This window comes from Pyrus communis, chromosome 12 (assembly GCF_963583255.1).
Source record: "Pyrus communis chromosome 12, drPyrComm1.1, whole genome shotgun sequence".
Classification (NCBI taxonomy): Eukaryota; Viridiplantae; Streptophyta; class Magnoliopsida; order Rosales; family Rosaceae; genus Pyrus; species Pyrus communis.
Genome location: NC_084814.1, coordinates 17,478,632 through 17,489,122, shown reverse-complemented (window position 1 = coordinate 17,489,122; position 10,491 = coordinate 17,478,632).

Below are 10,491 nucleotides of genomic sequence, written 5' to 3'. Positions count from 1 at the left end.
AAAAAAAAAGGAAATATTTATTTAATTTTAATTAAATTATGACATCTATCATTTAGTATTACGATTTAGTAGTATTTTTCTTCATTTATAGAAAGATTTTAAGTTCGATTCTCGATAAATATGAATTTGAACCATATTATTACTAAATTATTGTGAGACAAAATCCACCACTTCTTTATAGTGTGGATAATATCTTTTAATTAAAATAAGGGAATTGTTATTACCACTTCAAATTTCTCATTCTACACTCCAAACTTTCTATATTTAGAAAGAAAAATACACTTATGAAGAGTGTAGAATAAAATTTTTAGAATGTCAATAATATTTCATTAAAAAAATAATAAAAAAATTACGACTTTTGGGCAGGTCACTGAGTTTGAGAATTACCAAAACAAGAAAGCGGTTTGGGAAGGTGCAGTCGAAGAGTCAAAGACTCAAAAGGTTTCAGTTTCTGTCCATTGGGATGTCCCCACGTTTAAATGTCCATTTTGCCCCTGGTGTTTTATCAGGTCAAAGTGTTGGTCGGTCTGGATACTATAGCCATTTCCACAACTTGTTCTCCACCGATTTGCCCAAGGACGAGGAGATCTCCATTGTCTCTTGTCTGGTAACAATTTTTACAACTTTCCTTGCCGACGGATATTTGTACTTTTGTCTCACCACATTGATCTTTTTTGAGAGAGGTAATTCTTTTTTATCTTGCCACAACAAGAAAGAGCAAACTCGTACAGCAAGTGGGTGAGCTCGAAGTTTTGTTACTTTGATTATATCATGTGAATCGTGATGCATATTTTCATATAAAAAAATAATATGAAATTTTATCAAGTTACCTTCGAACTATTCATTATCTCTAATCCTCTTTTACAATTTTTAGAACCTTCCTTAACTTGAGTTGTACTTTCGCAATATGTAAATTTTCAACAGTTTATGCGATCTTATTTGGACTATAGTTTCACTTCTAAGTGACGGTAAAACCAATAAAACAAGTTAATCAGTGTGAATTAGTTTAGTTTCAAGCTGAAATGCGAAGATGAGGAAAAAACCAAACCAACCCGAAACTGCTTATAGCTCAAACCAAATCGAACTCTATTCATCCGAAACAACAGTACAAATAATTTCATTTGTTTTGTTAAATTTGAGCAGGTGCATAATACATGGAAAAATTATGCATTATTGAGAAGGAATGTACCAAATACTTTATAAGAGGTGAAGAAATTGGGCTATCTTATAAATATATTTCTGACAGAAAATCTACATGTATATTGATCGATCAATAATTTGGTAGCATATGCATGCATGCTGAAATTTGAAAAGTGATTGAGAGACTGCAGGTCGTTTGCTGTCAAATCTCAATAATCCATTTGATCGGAAGGAGCATATCGTGCATGGACAGAGAGAGACCCAGACTGGTCGGAGAGATTGAAGAAATATATTTTTAGGGTTTCATTAATTAGGGTTGCATTTTAGCATTTAATTTCTTGCAATATGTCCATGCAAAAGAACCTGCATTACTTTGTGATTTGATTTTATGAAACAAGCAAGAAGAAACCTGATAATGTGTTGAGTTACGAGATTACCCTTTCGACACATTCTAAAACCCTTTAGCAAAACAACCTCCTTATTTAAAAAAGAAGGGATGCCAATTGTAAAACAAAAAACTAAACCATTAAGGCAAATCACCAATTACTACATAGTCAAGATAAATGGTAGGCTTGCTACCATTAGTAAGAGAGATGAGTTTCTGCACGAAATGTCAGATATTGATCTATGTACAATTCATGGTAAACCACCTACAATTCAATGGAGTCACGCAAGCTCCACGGCAAGTCCCACACAAATCCTTGATCATCATTCAGTTACGTTTTTATGTGCGACTAATGCTAATACATCTCTTAAATCAATGTTATATGCCAACACATAAAACTCAACTCTTATTTATAATCTAGTTACCTAACTTCTGGTTTCAATAACGCAATAAAGGGAACATTTTTCACTAGGTTAAACCAAATAGCCTCAACATACTCCAAAATTAGTAATGCACATATGCATGGTTGATATTTAGTTATGCGTTCTTGCGTGACAAATGCTAGAACAATTCCAAATGTAAAGTTATCAAGTAGAAAAAGACTTGCATCCACATCAGCTCAAGCCATTTTAACTATGAATCTATTTGTAAAATTAGAGAACCAAATGACCTCTCCAATCTCTATCTAGTCATGAGAAGGGTAGAACTGTAAAATGGCAAATATATCAAGGAGAGGGAAGGTGGCAGCATGGTTCCACCTGGTACGTGTAACATGATACCCAAGAAGATTGACCTGTAACCAGGATTCGAATGCCCGACAACCCGACAAACAACACTCACAACCATTTAATTATTTATTTTCTCCCATCTGGAAATTTCATTTTATTTATTTATTTACCCAAAGAAAAAAAAAATCATTTTGTTTACACCCACCGACAGGACCCGGTAAAATTCTTCTTACGTTTACACGCGTCAAAACGACTTGGCATTTCCTGTAATTTGTCCTCCAAACGATGGCCACGTTGGTCGTTGCATTTTTCTATATATTTTCACACTTACAAAATAAAAATGAATAAATTTATTAGAAAAATGGAAAAGACAAAAAAGAAGTGGTCAAAAAAGGAAGGTCACATTATCCAATGTCAGGGCGCGCTTTATTCCCAACCGCAATCAACGGTCTCAGCCGAAAAAGGGTTTATTTATTTATTTTTTTGCATGTTTTCCTTTTACTTTTTTAAAAGTAATTTTAAAAATTGAGAAAAATAAAGGAAGAAACGAGACCCGTCCAATGGGACAAAGAGGCAGACCCTCCGCAATGACCGGCTGGCGCCGGTTTTGTAACGGACACGGCAACCTAACGGTGATTTTTTTAAGTTCCCCGGAAATCAAGACCTCCACCTAAAACACCTCGCCGCAGTAAACCTCACAACTTAATGCAGCAGCATACAAATATTTGGTACTGACCATTATAAAAGTTTGGACTGTGAATCATAATCACTTGATTCGGCTCGAACTAGGACTACTTTAACTAAATTCGACCAATATTTTTATCGTTATAGTTGTTGTTTGATGAACTTACAAATAGTTAGATTGAAATTAAGCTGAACAACAATTCAGTATATTATGTCTTGCAAGTTGCAGATTCACCTTCTCTTGTATATATCAGGATTTTGACCGTCATATCTTTAGCCTGAAAAGTGAACTTGTTTTCTATACATTTCAATTTTTTTTTATTTTTTTTTTATGTTTTTCCGAGAGCCATAAAGTTGGTATTTCATTACACACTGGGCATATATTTTTGGTTGGATGGTACTATCCACATTCATTTTTACTTTTCACAGATTTTCTCAATTTCTGGTTATTAGATCAAATAAATTAAAAAAGATAAATAGATAAAAATTAATATGAATGTGTGAGAGGTAAAAAGATTTGTGTGAATAGCACTATCTTTTTTGCTATTTTTTCAAGGGTAGTGTCCAATAAAGGAGGTAGATGCCCTGTAAATTCCAAGGGGAAGCTTCCTTGATGTCATGAAACTTTGGGCAACAGTACTCTAAAAAGTAAGACTGTCCCTAGTTAGCTTATGAATTTTAAGTGGGTTAGGTGCTCTCTTTTTTAAAAGTACAAGTTGTGCACTTCAAATTGGATTTGGATCCTCTCCTGAGCCAATGGAAAGGATCCTTTAGAACAAGCATTGTGAGCCGTTAGATTTTCATCCAACGACTATAATTATCATAACTTTAAAGGGACCCCCTGTTTGTAGCCGTTGAATTTTTATCTAACGACTCACAATGCTTGGTCAAGAGGATCCTCTCCATTGGCTCAGGAGAGGATCCAAATCCCTTCAAATTCTAGGCACTTCACTTAACAGTTCACATTGAGTAAGTTGAGTGGTTTGGAGCCTGAATTCAAATTCAAATAAATGTATTGCTCAATAACCAACCAAGTTTATGGAGTGCTGCCAAACAGTTTATATTAATTGAACCATTAACTCAGTGATTATGCAACGGTATTGACATGACGATAGATTTGAGCTAAGTGCCACAATGAATTAGGGTTTAGAGTATTAAAAAGAGATCAACTGCAATTAGGTATCAAACTCATTATCAATAAAGTCAAGTTAAATCTGATGAGAACGTATAATTACAAGAGAAGAAGAATATCATTAGATTGTAGCACTAGTGATGTAGCTTAGTGGATTACTTACTTTTGTTATATGGTATATTGAAATCATAATTTGAAAAAGTAAACAAACCTTAAGTGAATTATCTGAGGAATAGCTTAGGGAATTTTGTGAGGATAACATGTGCACGTAGACAATAATGTTTGATATCTTTGATTCCTTGCAGACCTAAGAGGGCCAACACCCTGTTTGGCATTGAGACTCTCTAAAAGCAATATTCCAGACTTTCACACCAAGAGAAAGACCATAAAATGTGAAAGGAACAAAGCAATGGCTCATTGGAACTATGAATTTCTCTTACTAGAGATAGCCACTTCATATCATCATAGGGTATATATAGCTATGAAACCCTTGAAACAAAAAATTATTCAACTTTAACTAAGGTCATCTCTAACCGAAATGGCTAAATATAGCACAGTTCATAATTACAATCCTGCAAAAAAGTTCTGCATGGATTCTAATTAATCCTTTCTTTGGGGCATAAGTGGGAGGGATTTGAGGACATGTAATGTTTGGTACCTTCGATGTGTGATATCTCTTTCACATTCTCGTATATATGCATCTTTATGGTGCATTTCTAGCCTACCTTGACAATACAAATTGAATGATAACGTTGAGCACGTGTGGTCGCCGAGCTTACACGTGTGTTCAAGAATCAAATTCAGCGCAAGGTATATACTCTATCAATAAGCTATACGAATGTCACGAAGTTAATTATTTTCTGACGTACTAAATTATAAAAGTTCGTTGAGATTTTCCATTGATACTCTCAAGTTATATAGATATGCCATGGGCCACCATACTCACAAAGAGCTTTGTTTATAATTATTTGGTTGTTGGCACTGAATTTCATCTACTTGCATGGTTTGTTTGGATTGAGAATCACAGATTTGCAAAACCCTACATCACGAAATGATAAAAGGGCCTCCTCCCTCGATCTCTCATTACATCAAAAGGCACGGGTGGTTTGGCTTGTGTTTATATCTGGTAAATGCTCCGTGAGAATTTAACTCCTATTTATGTTTTATTCATATCTTTTGTTGCTTGTTCTTGTATCTGTATCCTCCTCCATATAAATTCGAAGGGATGCACAAGCTTTATATCCACCTCCATCCATTATATAATGCACGTACTTTATTAGGTAAGGTGCTCCACTAATATTTTGAGTACTGCTTTTTTGTCATTTAAATTTCATTAAACAACTTAATGATGTATGTCTCTTAAGATGTTTTTTATAACCGGCATTACTATCCATGTGCGAAAGATCTTTTTTTTATAACCGTCATTAAACAACTTAATAATTTAATCACATTATTATCCATGTGCGAAAAACCTTTTTTTATAACCGGCATTACATGCCTCTTAAGATGTTTTGAACGTGTTTAAAAATAGATAAAATAATATTTAATAAAAAACTGATTGAATCACATTATTGCTAACCCATTGTGAGGTTAAGCCCACCACTTTCCCCTTAGTGTACATAATATTGTTTGTTAAAAAAAATTAAAAAAAAAAAAACCATTTGACAACTAATTTAATCGTATTATTATCCGCGTGCAAAAGACTTTTTTTATAACCAGCATTACACGCCTCTTAAGATGTTTTGAACGTGTTTAAAATAGAGAAAATAATATTTAATATACAACTGATTAAATCACATTATTACTAGCCCATTATGAGGCTAATTGTCACATCTTGGCCCGGGACGGATCACTTCCCGGGCCCGCTCCACCACCGTAGCACGATATTGTCCGCTTTGGGCTTACCATTCCCTCACGGTTTTGTTTTTGGGAACTCACGAGCAACTTCCCCGTGGATCACCCATCATGGGATTGCTCTAGCCCCCTTCTCGCTTAACTTCGGAGTTCCTACGGAACCCGAAGCCAGTGAGCTCCCAAAAGGCCTCGTGCTAGGGAAGGATGGGAATATACATTTAAGGATCACATCCCTGGGTGATGTGGGATGTCACACTAATCCCACCCCTCCCCCTTAGTGTAGATAATATTGTTTGTTAAAAAAAAAAAACCAATTATTTGACAATTATTCTAATCACATTATTATCTGCGTGTGAAGCCTTTTTTATAACCGGTATTATATGCCTCTTACGATGTTTTGAATGTGTCACATCCCGGCCCGGGGCGGATCACTTTCCGGGCCCACTCCACCACCGTAGCACGATATTGTCCGCTTTGAGCTTACCATTCCCTCACGGTTTTGTTTTTGGGAACTCACGAGCAACTTCCCAGTGGGTCACCCATCATGGGATTGCTCTCGCGCACTACTCGCTTAACTTCGAAGTTCCCATGGAACCCGAAGCCAGTGAGCTCCCAAAAGGCCTCGTGCTAGGTAGGGATGAGAATATACATATAAGGATCACTTCCTTGGGCGATGTGGGATGTCACAGAACGTGTTTAAAATAGAGAAATTGAATCACATTATTGCAAGCCTATCATGAGATACTAATTAAAAAAAAAAACCACAAAAAAATTAATTATTAAAAAATACTATTAAAATGATGAAAATGCCCTTGCCTTATTTGATGCATTATTTTGGAATGCCTTTGAAGTTTTTTGTCTTGGGGTATTTTTGTCCAAATTTTTTTTGTTGAAGTTTGGTGACACTAAAATCACTATTCGCCTTTTCCATTAGCTTTACATATAGATAAGAATTTATTAAGAAATCATCATGAACATACAAAGTACATAGACTCTCTAATTTGTATTTAGCCCAAAACGATTCCTGATTAAAAGTTTTGTTTTCCTTTTGTTTTGGTTGTGGGGTAGCGTTGTTCTACTTAAAAGAAATCTAGAGAAGATAATGTTTGGGAGTTGAGAAAATTCTAGAGAAAGAAACTGATATCTAACTAAACTCCCACTTGATTGATTAAAGAGAATAATTGCATTAGATTTTGGTATTTGTACATTAATTAAGTAGAAGCTTAGTTTCACAAGCTGTATTACTGTGAACCTGTTTGGATTAACACTACTCTCCAATATACCAAATAGCACAAATGAAGTGGGAAAAAATAGGTCCTTAACCTTAAGAATGCCACAGAAATAATTAGATTATTTCATAAGGCTTGTTAAAACACAAAACCATATTAGTTACACAAGAAAAATAAATCATATAAGATAATAATTAAAACGAGGAACAAAATAAATCACAAGGCTTATATTATATTTACAACCATATTGTTGACCTCATCACGATGATCTCACTCAAATACGGTGTTTGATATACAAGTCATTGAGCATGAGTCTGTAAATTTACAAAATGATACGATTGTTTCTCTTTTTTTGGACAACGATCAATGATACAGTCATGATAAGTATAAATACATGCAACGTTACTCAAGAATCCAACATGAAAATAATTGAAGTTTCAATCTACAAATGCGAATGCACTTTATACCCATACACCAATACCTTGATTTTGATGCAAGAAGGGTCGAAAAGACCCTATAAGTATGGATATAGAGAGAATAAAAATTCAACTAGGTGTGTCCCTACCTTAACCCTAGCATCTAATCCGCATGCAAGAGGATGCAGAAGCTTTGCCCTTCAACGCGTGCAATATGTGAGAACATATTGTAAGCTTCAAAACAAGGGGAAAAAAGTGCATGCATAAATAGGGCTTGGCCTTCATTTGTAATTTATCATAACAATTTTGCACACTTTTGAGTTTTGAGACCCAAATGCAAAAATAAAGAAAATCAAATTAACGATATTTGAGAAAAGAGTGTGAATTTGGTCCCGCATCACACGTGGGAATTGGAGTCATTGCCCTTGTTTGGGACACATGGTCCCATGTAGATCTTATATATATATGATAAATGTATCATGTATGTGCATGCAGCATTTTCCAAACACTGAGAAGGATAGAAGATGAAAAGCTTTAATGGCGTGGGGCGACCCTTATCCCTTCAAAGTTCGGGAACTCAAGGGGTGGCTACAAAATATTCGGTTCCTATAAACCCTAGCGCAGTCGGGTTGTATTTGCATAGTCACAAGACTCACAACTGACCATTTGATAAATAAAAAAAACATAGAGGGACATTTTGGATGTGGTTCCTAATTATCAACGTTCTTAATTGAAAGATTGGTAATTTTCAGTTTTTAATCGAAGTTCCTGATATTAATGTAATAATGTATTTCTATATAGGTTATTATATTTTTAAATTAAAAATGAAAATTTGTAGTTATTTATACTAATGAGATTTTAAATAAAACCCATAATTTATGGGATTAAAAATATTAAAGATGAATTCTACTCTCCAATATATTTTGTATATGTGTGTGTGTATACGTTCATCAAAACTAACCAAAAAATTATTGTACCAAAGCATGGGTACATTTTTCAAAAGCACAAAAAAAAAAAAAAAGATTTTAGGCTTAATAACATTATTAAATTTCTTCTATTAAACTTGACATGCATTCTGAAATCAACAAAATAGAATGTACCCATATAAGTTTAAAAAATGAATTAGAGAAAAGACTGAATGAAATTTTCTATAAAAAAAAAATGGGTACATTTTAAATTAAAAAAGGTACTGACACACCCTGATCCAAAAATTGGGGCGTGCTGGCCATCACGTGAGGTGACGTAGCCAAGTGCACAATGCGGAAGTAATAGAGTGAAAAAAAAAATGAGAAAAATAAAGTCAATGAGATAATTTACAATAAAAAGATCAGTGAGTGATAGTGACAAACATGGAAAGAGAAATGCAAAGTAAAAGTTCAAGTATCCTAGGTGCAGTCCAGAATAAACAATACTACACAAGCGATAACTAGAAAATCCTACATGGAGGGTGCTCTGTCAGAACTGCCTCGATGCCTCATTCGTCACCCACGTCCTCGCTACCTAAAACCTGGAGGGATGCAAAACAGAAAACGTAAGTGGGCAAAAACAAAGTTTTCTAAACCATTTCAAGTACTAACCCCTCTCTGTAAAACCCATATACTTTCCAGAAAATATTATACGTACTCGTATATCAAATCATGCTAAAAACAATAAAGTTCAAATATGCCATGCCAGAAATATGTCGTATCAGAATATCCAATCAAACAGTATAAGCATCAAGCAGGTGAGATAAAACAAATCATACTATGACGATAATATCAGTACGTCAGCCGGAGTCATCTAAAGTGACATGTACGGTTGAATCTATAGCTCCTCAACCACTATCCTGCACACGAGTCGGAACCACCTAAAGTGGTCTGTACGACAGGCTGGTGTATATAAATACGCTCAGTGTTACGATCACGTGAAAGTTGTGCGATGTATCACGAGTCACCTACGAGTCGGAACCACTTATAGTGGTCTGTATGACAGGTTGGCACCTGCCTTTGATCTAAAGTGAGCATACGGTGTGGGAGGTGAACGATCACGTGAAGGCTAGGCCCTACATTGGCGGAGCACAATCACCGAGGTGCAAGAATATAAGCTATAACTCAATCTCATCATCACCACATCTATCACTAACAAACATACTCACTTGACTTACCTGAGCGTCCACGGTACCAAAGCATAACCAACACAAACACAATAATAATATCGACGATATTCGACATGGCATTTCAATTATAACCTATTTCGATTATAAAATCATTAAAACGTAATTTTTGGAAAGATACCAATCATAATATATATACTGAAAACAAAGCCCACTCACTGATACGTAGAAAGGTCGTAAGCCCCGAGCCTCGCGTGGCTACGCTCATCCTCCGGATAGCCCTTACCTATATGTGAAACAACTATAAAACCGTCAATTTAACGCACATAACCAACCTTAGGTAATAACTTCTCATACATTACTCAATTAGGGTGATTGAATATACCAACATGCTCTACTCAATCCCACGAACACCCCTATATTTTTAGAAATTTTTTTTGAAGCCTCACGCGCCCCCACGCGCAGGCACGTGCCTGGCGCACAGACAAAATCCCTAACACCGTTTAGGAATATTCCGTCAATTTACCAGAATATTTCGTTAACTTTAACCTGACGCCGTTAGTCTTCGTTAGGAATATTCCGTCAACTTTTCCATCGTCTCCTACCTCAAGTCGCCGGAATCCGACGCCTGCCGCCGCTGCGTCGCCAGATTCTAGAAAAACTTTAAACTAGCTTTTCTCACTCAATTCTTAACCAAACTTCATAAAATTTAAGTCAAAATGAAGCTTAGGACAAGGAAAAGAAGTTTATACCACTTTGAAGCACCAAAAATGTTGGAATCTCGCCGGATAAATCTCACAAAATCGGCCAACCCTAGAACTCGCTATCCCG